Source organism: Scylla paramamosain, unplaced genomic scaffold, assembly GCF_035594125.1.
Source record: "Scylla paramamosain isolate STU-SP2022 unplaced genomic scaffold, ASM3559412v1 Contig106, whole genome shotgun sequence".
NCBI lineage: Eukaryota > Metazoa > Arthropoda > Malacostraca > Decapoda > Portunidae > Scylla > Scylla paramamosain.
The window spans coordinates 180,001-190,000 of NW_026973771.1; the positions used below are offsets into that span (position 1 = coordinate 180,001).

Here is a 10,000-nt window from a genome sequence, read left to right on the forward strand (position 1 = left end):
GTGTGTGTGTGTGTGCGTGTGTGTGTGTAAAAGGGAACTCCTAACTAGGGCAACAAAAAGGCTATGAAAAAAATGGCAACTGAAGGTGCCAGTTCCTCTCACTCACTCAAAACGGTTATCCAAAAGTTGTGTGTGTGTGTGTGTGTGTGTGTGTGTGTGTGTGTGTGTGTGTGTGTTCTGGTGACTCTTGCTTCTCCTCCGTCACTTCCTCTTGACAAATTCAGTACCGTGCTGAGGGCGAGGCGAGGATTGCACACACACACACACACACACACACACACACACACACACACACACACACACACACACACACACTGACAAGGAAAATATCATCCACACCGCGCATCACCATACATCACACATCACATCCATCACCACTTGTCACCACCTCGACGCTCACCACCACCACCACCACCACAGCACAAGGACATAGGGTTAAGCTGCAAGAAACCGTCAAGTCGACTCGTGGCATTTCTACCTATCATCCTCATTCATAAATTTGTCGTAATGACTCAACATTATAATGAAAACCTGATTACTGAGTCTATCCCATTCTTCTACCGCTATTTGTAAGCCAGTTCCATCCTATATCTGTTTTAAATCGAACTTTATCAAGCTAGAACCCGTTATTTTTTGTCCTATTCTGATTATTGCCCCTAAGAACTTTGCTTATATCGTCATTGTTACATCCAGTATACCACAAACATGGCAGGTTCACTACAGAAGCAACGGTGTTTATTTATAGACCAGTGAAAAAGTAATATCTGTAAACTTAACCATTGCTATAAGTTTCATTTTGCTTCCTTGCCTCCCACGGGCGCCCTGTATCTGGCTGGCACGGTGGCGGCGGCAGTAACTCTTGAAGTGGAGGGAGGGCGTCCGCGGGTGTGAGTGCCAATTTATGGGATAAGTAGCGTGCTCCTGTGACCCTCGTGCGGTGCATCTCTTTCACTGGCGAGGCTGCTGGCTTGGCGCTGTTTCATTCCACCCACTTGTGCAAATATTAGGACAATGCGTCAGGTTTCAAGGTATTTATTTATTTATTTATTTTTTTCAGGGATGTGTTTATCTCTTGTTTTTTTTTATTTATTCATTTATTTGTTATTTTATTTCTGTGTAAAAATGTAATTTACGGCAGTGCTGTTGTGATGCTTATCTACCACCAAAGTTTACATTTTACTGTTGTTGTTGTTGTTGTTGTTGTTGCTGCTGTTGTCTTTATCATAATCATCATCGCCACCACCACCATCACCACCCATACTCCATCCACCCACCTACCAAAACCACCCTCTCTTCCCACCCACCTACCCACACGTTAGAGGGACATGTACCTCACAACTCAGAGGGTGAGGTTTGTGTTGCATGTCAGAGTTCCAGAGATGAGTGATGCCGCTGTACTTGTGTAAATACTGATTGATACGACTGTCATCGATACCAGTCCTCGCCGCTGCCTGCCCTCCAATCCTCACACACACACACACACACACACACACACACACACACACACACACACACACACACACACACACACACACACACACACACACACACACACACACACATATATACATGTAAATAGTTTTGTTACTCCTAAAGATTTAAGCGTTTTCTAATAGTGACTTGTGGGATGGAGGGACTATTGTAAAGTTAGTATATCCTTTTGTGTGTGCCTTGCGGGATGGAAGTGAACCTGGCAAATATATACATTACTACACACACACACACACACACACACACACACACACACACACACACACACACACAGGTTATATTTATTTTATCACAAGTCAATATGAAGGTCAAACATTTACCGTGGACATGAATTAAATTTTTATAAGTGCATTAATGTGTAATACCTTTGTTCGTGCTAGCTGAGATCGCACACTGATGTTACTTACGAACGTGGAAACCAAACAACAAAAGGGTCACGGAGGTTTAAGGTCGAGGGTTGTAAGGAAGGGAACGAGGAGACTGCATAAGACTGTGTCCTCAAACAATCTAAGCGCCTAATCTTAACAACATCTTCAATGGCTCCAGTGGAAGTGATTTTAGTGATTGTTTAGCGGATGTACTCGATATTATAGAAGGTTTTGATGATTTTAGTAATGGTTCTTATATCTCTCTGAATTCCACCTCTCCACCTAAGCCCCATGTGTTTTCTGTAGTGAAATCCAAGTGTAACAACTGCCTTAGTGATAAACAGCGTAATAGTATCATTATTATCAAAATGTTCCGCACGTATGTAACAGCATCCTTTTCCGCGTCCTCTGCTTCCTGCTTTGCCTTCTGCTTCCTTCAGGCGCGCCGTCAGGAGAGTGTGGGGTGCGTGGTGGCATTATCTGCGCCGCGAGGAGGAGAAACTGACTGGCATGACGGGTACATGAAAAAAGGATCGTTAAATGTTAAGAATCTGAAGTTTGTGACATACTCATCAACAGAAATACCCTCCCACATGCCGGATCTAAAAAAAATGTCAAGTTAGAGTTGCAAGTGTGTGTGTGTGTGTGTGTGTGTGTGTGTGTGTGTGTGTGTGTGTGTGTGTGTGTGTACGCAGGCGCCTAGTTGAAAGGAAGTGAATGTTTAACCAGAAATACAAACATGTACAATACTGGTGCATATTCCATGAGAGCAGACAACTTGACTCATGAATACTTTACTTGGAAAGAAGGCGAGGAGACACAGCAGGAGAGGACCCAACTGACAGTAATACACGGAGAAACCAGGAATTAGATTGGCTTTGTCTGCCGTGAAAGCCGAAACGCTCTGATGGATATAACTACATTGCATACATTGAAGTCCCAGCGAGCGGCGGCGATGGTGCGGCGTCACGACAGTTGCGTTCTGTGGCCAGCTTCGGAGTATTTGCGGGGGTCGTCCGTCTGTCAACCCCATCGTAAATTCAAGACTCGTTTTAGCCAGTAAGGGAACGTCGTGTGCGCTTTGAGTCAAGCTATTGTGTTTCTTGGCTGCAGTGTGTATGTTTAACATTATTTGCGCTGGACTTTACTTTGCACACTATCTATGTGGGGATTACTGTTGTGAGGAGCTTTAACGTTATCGAATTCATTTGCTCCCGCAGTCAAAAGCATGAATCAAAAAGTTAATCGTGGAGAGAGAGAGAGAGAGAGAGAGAGAGAGAGAGAGAGAGAGAGAGAGAGAGAGAGAGAGCAAAACGTTTCTAAATACAGCTCTAATATACAACCTATCCAGCCTCCCGTGGCTTGCACAATGCCTCTACACGATGGCACGCCTGGTCGCTCACCCCATACAGGTTAGGTAAAGGAGTTTTTTCTTTTGTTAAATTCCACTCGATCGGGTCCGAGCCACGTAGCACGATAGACTCTGAAAAATGGAACTTATAATTCTGGGCTTTGTGCATAAGGCTCTCGTGCCTCGTAAAGCAGCGCGGCGGGTGAAGGGGCTGATGGTTCCAGCAGAAGTTTATTGATCTCCTCGTCTGAAGTTCCGCCTTCCTTATGACCTCAGTGGCGACGGCGTTTGGTGGTCGAGTGGAGTGTGAGGACCGCTGAGGCAGCATTGCTCGGCCCTCTGCTGTCACACTTTTTGTTTTCTCCATTTCTCTTCTTATGTCGAGTGGAGGCTGGCCAAGAGAATAAAAACACAAAGATAGCTGGAAAAAGAACAGGGAAAGGCTACTTAACTGATATTTCTACACAAAACTGAGTAACAATTGGTCTCATTTTGGTTTGTTAGTTGTGTTTAGGTGTTTTGACTTTCTTACAGTACCAAGCTTATTTCGTACCAGTCCAGATCTGCGCTTTTTCTGTCAAGTATATATAAAAATAACTTAATTTTTTTTTTTTATTGAAGTAGATTCTGGAAAGGGCCACTTAATTAATACCTTCCTGTAAACCTGAGTATAAATCGACCTTAATTTCGTTTGTTAGTTTACCTTTGGTGTTTTGACGCCCTTACGGCACTAAACTTTCTCTCTCGTGCCATCCCAGGTAGTTATAAAAGCTTTTCTGACAAGTATATACAAAATAATTGCTTTGTTACTGAGAGAGTCTAAAATATGCAAAGTCAGCGTTAGCGTGCGATAGATTGACGGTTATGAGTCATTATTTTCGCCTCTCTTTGACCAATCGTGTCCTGACGTGTATTGGAGACACCTGCGCCAGTGGCCGTCACCTGCTGCCTCCCGTCTCATTTTCCGTGAACCTTCCTTTATTTTCCTTCCTGTTTTTCGATGCCGTGCTGATTGTGAGTGAGATATGATGAAAATGTGGTTTATTTATTTATTTTTTTAAGATTGTTTTTTTTTTGACTGATTTTATGCCGAGTATCAGCGAGGTATAATGAAAAGCATGTTCTATTTTTTTTCATTTTTTATTTTTTAAAGGTTATTTGTGGGGGTTACACGGGCACAGAATTATATACTGTATTCTTGCGTGTATGGAAGTCTTTGTACAAGCGCTTCCGTATCTAAATTGATCATTTTAATTATATTTTCTTTTAGTTATTTATTCATTTATTTTTTTCCATTTCTCTGAGCTGCCAATTAGCGAGTTTTCTTCCCATTTTTGTGTCCTTAGCTGGCATCCTTCACCCATAAAACAACACAAGAAGAAGAAGAAAAAAAAAAGAAAAGAAAAGAAAAAAGAAAACGAAAAATGAACCACAAACTTCAATCAGGCACTTAGTAGATGCTGTATACTCTGTCCTGGTATGAAAGAAGAAAGATCCCGTAAAAATAACGAGAAACTTTACAACAAAAACATATGGGCGATGGAACAGGACCCGTGTGTGTGTGTGTATGTGTGTGTGTGTGTGTATCCATAAAGGAGACACATCGTAGGCAAGTCCAAAAATCACCCGGGGAATTGGTGTCAGCACGAAGGTCTTCACGAGGCTCATGATCGAGAGGACGAGAGTGGCTGTGGGTCTGTAGGTTACAGCCTCAAGTGTTTAATTATTCAGTCGCTTGTTCTTGTATTTGTTCACCGCTGTGGTAGCTCGTGGCTGGCAAGTTTTGAAGCGGCAGGCGAGGCTGTTTGAGTTAGCAGAGAGAGAGAGAGAGAGAGAGAGAGAGATTCTGCTCTTGACGTCTTCTCTCTCAGTGGAGGCGGTGAGCACCCTTGGCTAGGCGCGGAGAAGGGAAGGGAGGAGATGAGATGCTTTCCTCCTCTGCCTCTTCCCGTCTCTCTCCGTCCTTCATAGCACATTCCGCGAGTTTATTTAAAAGGAATTTGTACGTGGCCATTATAAATTCCCTTCCGCCACTATGTAAGATGCGATGTAGTTAATGAAATACGTTTTTAGTGTACTTTGTGTGTGTGTGTGTGTGTGTGTAAATAATAATAATAAATAATAATAATAATAAACGGTTTATTCTTTAGGCAGTCAACAAACTGAAAATGTACATTGGGGGTGGGGGAATACTTGACATTAATCCTAAAGGTAAGTCAAATCTAGAAGAGACTATTGATTGATGGCTCGCACCATGGTGAGAATCGCACTGAGTCTGTACCGGTCCGTACGTGGCGCCTTTAGGGGCGTTATCTTATTGTGGTGTCTGGTGGCACGGGTAGGGCGAGGCGCGTCAGGCGGCAGCATGTGTGTGTGTGTGTGTGTGTGTGTGTGTGTGTGTGTGTGTGTGTATCCCTCACCGCACAGAAGAGGAAGCATATACGAGGTGGCATCTTCAATTAGCAGGCGTAGATGAAAAAAAATTCTCACACACACTCAAGAGACATTAGTAAAAGGCTTTGGTGCAAGTGTGTGTGTGTGTTTTAATGTCTCTCAGCATACCCCCAAAGAAACACACACGAGGTGGCATCTTAAAAGTACGTGGATGGACTGAAACTTAAACACACATTTTCAAGAGCCATTAGTAAAAGTCTTTCCCGCAAGTCTGTTATCTCCACATTACACGTCCCAGCTGTCCAAATATGCGATGTAAACAAGCCATAGGAATAAAGAAGATGTATTGTATTAGCAGCTGAGGTCGATTGGAAGGTCCCCCATCCCTGCGAGGTGTGTGAGGTGTTTGCAGTAATTTGTGTGGTGTTTTCTGAGGAAGGGACATCAGTCGAAGGACACACGCTAATGAATAATAATTGATAGGTCTGTTGTGTTCGCTAGTATCAATTTGCAGGGAAGCGTGGGAATAACGCACACACTCTCTCTCTCTTTCTCTCTCTCTCTCTCTCTCTCTCTCTCTGTAAGTTGCAACAAACCTCATTGACCTCATTCTAACGTGCTTGAGTTGCCTTAGTCATCCAGGTTATATAAAAAAAATAAAAACTGTCAACATTTACCTTCTTGACATTTGGAAATAAACATTCTTTCGAGACACGCGATTTTAAGACATGAGAAGTTAGTAAATGCACGTGTAACTGTCCCTCCGTGGATATAAATGAAGGAGTTAAGGTTAAGAATTAAAACAACAGTGATGTAGTATCCGACCATGTGTTTGTCTACTCAAGGAAAGCAGTCGCCCGCATCTTCCGTGTCTTTGTATCATTACTCATGTGAGAGAGTGGAGCGAGGTCTCGTGATGCAGAATATTACATACACCATGTACAGGATCAGCGTGGTGGAAGACGGATAGGTGTAGGGACGCTGTACGCTGCCTGTCTTGACCTGGATACGTAATCCTCAGATTCCTGGACAGGTGCAGCAGGTATTCCACTGCTGAGTTAGGGATATGGTTTCATCCTCGTAGTTTATACACGTGCGCGTACACAGCAGGTCTCTAGATGGCTGGGCGACTTTCTTAATGCCAAAACTACCTTGACTTCACTCTAAGCGGCCCTGGAATCCGTGTCGTGTTTTCCAGACGAATTCTTACAGAGGGAAGACTAGTATTAGATATTAATACCTTTTTTGTATTGTTCTAGCAAAAAAAGGAGTCTGAAAAAAGATCTTGTGTTACTTTTACATACTGTGAGGAATGTGTAAGGATCAGAATATGAGATCCTTATTTCACTTGGATCACAGCAAACAAACTTTCTTGTCGACTTCATCTGACGTCAAAACACCCTCGACTTCACCCTAAGGATCCATATCATGTGTTCCAGACAAATGCTTCACTTGGATCGCAGCAAACAGACTTCCTTATGGACTTCTCCTAAGGTTAAGACTTCACCGTGAGCTGCTCTGGGATCCAACGTTTCCCACACAAACTTTCTCGCATATCGTTCAAATCTTGCAGTGCACAATTCGTCCCGTTCGCTACTCCTCTGCTGTGAATTAAAGGTGACCGCTGCCGAGGACGAGTTTAACAAATGACAAAACACCGCTACGAACGCCCATCACACGCCCGCCACTCTTGCCTCCATCACGGGCTTACTGTCACGCCCTGGAGACGAAGACACGGTGTAGGTCACGCCACTCTCCACATCACTACGCTGTCTAGCGATGAGTTTCGTGGAGTCTTGTACAAAAAGTGAGGAGTAAAATATTATAGTAGATATGATAAGCAAGCTCTTCCCTTTATCCTGCAATAAAGCACTGAGACAAAGACACTCAGTAAACAGCAGGATAAGTCAGGCACGAACAGACGCATCCCTTCCTTCCGTCCCCCGCGTCACTCGTAAACGTAAACAATAACTTTGCCAGCGTCTGTCACAAGGAAGGAACCTCCAGGGGTGTCTCCACTCTCGCAGCTACTCCTTCCCGATTTGCCCTTTGTGAAATCTTGATGTTCAAACGCCCCGCTCTTTCATTGGTCCGCCCGGGAGACATTGCAAGAATTTTCATTGAGTTGGTGATATCCTTGTGGGTTTTTATCAGTTCCTCCCTTCATGAAGCACGTGGTTTTGTATCTGCAGCGCCTAATTCTTTTTTTTCTTGGTTATCTTTAGCCAAACTGTGCTCATGGCTTATATTAGAAACACAGAGAGGGAAAGAACAAATTAATGTTTTCATGCATCTGTATATATCTGTATATAGCATGTATATGTAGATATATGTATCGGCATCTCTTTGTTAAATTGTCTTTAGCCAAACAGTGCTTACGGGTTATATTAGAGAGAGAGAGAGAGAGAGAGAGAGAGAGAGAGAGAGAGAGAGAGAGAGAGAGAGAGAGAGAGAGAGAGAGAGAGAGAGAGAGAGAGAGAGAGAGAGAGAGAATCAATATATCTGTGCACCTGTATACATCTCTTTCTGTGGCACTGGGGATCTGTGGTGGCACTGATGACAGCCTAAAAATACTGGAAAAGTAATTCATTTTCCCTGATATATTTATTTATTTATTATTTATTTATTTATTTATTTATTTATTTATTTACTTATTTATTTATTCATTCATTTATATATTTACTTATTTATTTTGACGAGCATTTAATTTTTCAGAATTTCATGGATTTACTTATTTATTTTATTATTTTTTGACGTCAATCGGAAAACTGAAATCTCTTTTTGGCAACAAATAGTGAAGGGACGAGGAGAGGAAGGGCGAAAGGTCGGACTACCTGTGAGGTCATTCGGTAGTGTGACTTGGCAGGTGGAGGTGGAAGAGGTGGAGGTGGAGGTGTGCTGGTCGATGGATGTATTAGGGAAGAAGTTTAGAGGTGAAGGAGGTTGCGGAAGAGACTGTGTGGGATATGTAGAAAGACAAGAGAGAGCTAGCGACGACTGGTATGAAGTGAATCTCCTCCCTTGACATGTAACATCGATTTAATTTGGATTCTTCAGTCTTTCTCCTCTGTAAATGGAATGGACAAATGTTTATGTAGAAAGGAGGAAGGTAGCGACGACTGGTATGAAGTGAATCTCCTCTCTTGACCTCTAAAGTGTGTTTTTATTTGGATTACATCTGATTGCTCCCATTCCGTGACGTTACCGTAAAACCGTGCCCGTGAATTCAATAATCGTAACATAGCTATGGAGGAGGCGTTACATTTTCAGAGAATTGCCTACCTGATGCATGGCGAACGCTTCAGGCTATACTGGCGTTAGGTTTGGTTCCTGTGTTTAGGAGGCTGACTCATCAACATAACAGTGCTTAACAGTTGGGGAGGTTAGAGAGACCGGGTGTTCATGGCACGGTTTGGTGGCTGATTGAGTATATTGAAGAAAGGAAAGCAAAGTGAAATGAGAAAATATGCCTTAAACGTTTAGGCGTTTTATCCCGACCACTCTTAACAGGCTCTACTGGAAGCTCATGGGGCTTTCAAGGATGCTTTTAAGCTCCTAATGGTAGTTTAATAAGAATTTTACATTGTCAATAGGAATAAAACGCCCATGTAAACCTATATAACCATCTCTGTAACTTTTATAATTAGTACTTGTAAAAACTCCTAGGGTTTTTAGAAAGAGTGTAATGGAAATGAGGTTTGGTTACATTACATCCAGTCCTTCCCTGCTGTGCACTTGTAGTCTGCCTTTTCAAGTGTGTTTTCCCTCTCTCCGTGTCTCTTTTCCTTCCCAGTGGTAGCAGCAAGAATAGTTAAACTGCAAATGGTGATGATCGTAGTCAGAGGTGGTGGCGGCGGTGCATGGTACAGTAGTAATCGTGGGAGTGGTAATGATGGCAATGGTAATGATGGTGACGCCGCTTCCTCTTCCCTGCAGTACCGAGCATGGTGTGGCGGAGAATGTTGCTGCGTGCATCACATTGTAACCCACTTCCCGGAACACACTCATTCCCTCAGCGTTGCATTCACCTTTAACTGGACGAGTGCGTACACACACCGCCTGGGGGGAAAAAATAAAGGAAGGAAACGAGGGAGTGAGGGAAAGAGGGAAACAAAAAACGCTCTACACAAGGGAAAAAAAAAGAAAAAAGTTGAGCATTTGAATTAATCAGGTGAAAAAATTATACATCACGATTCTGACCAAAAGCAAAATCGAAAAAGAGGAGGAGGAGCAGGAGAAAGAGCAAGAACAACAACAACATGAAGAAGAACAACGTGAAGAAGAAGAAGAAGAAGAAGATGTAAAGAGCAAGGAAATGAAATTCAAAGCAGTTACAAGTAGAGATTTATGTTCTCAATGTGAAAGTCCTATTGAGACTTTCCTGTTACTTGTAGTT

General features: G+C 42.9%; 1 long non-coding RNA gene across 4 annotated transcripts in view; it reads left to right on the plus strand.

The window, feature by feature from the left end:
- Positions 1–10,000, plus strand: part of LOC135099137 (uncharacterized) — a 160,177-nt gene that overhangs the window by 62,040 nt on the left and 88,137 nt on the right. The gene's annotated exons all lie outside the window — the stretch shown is intronic.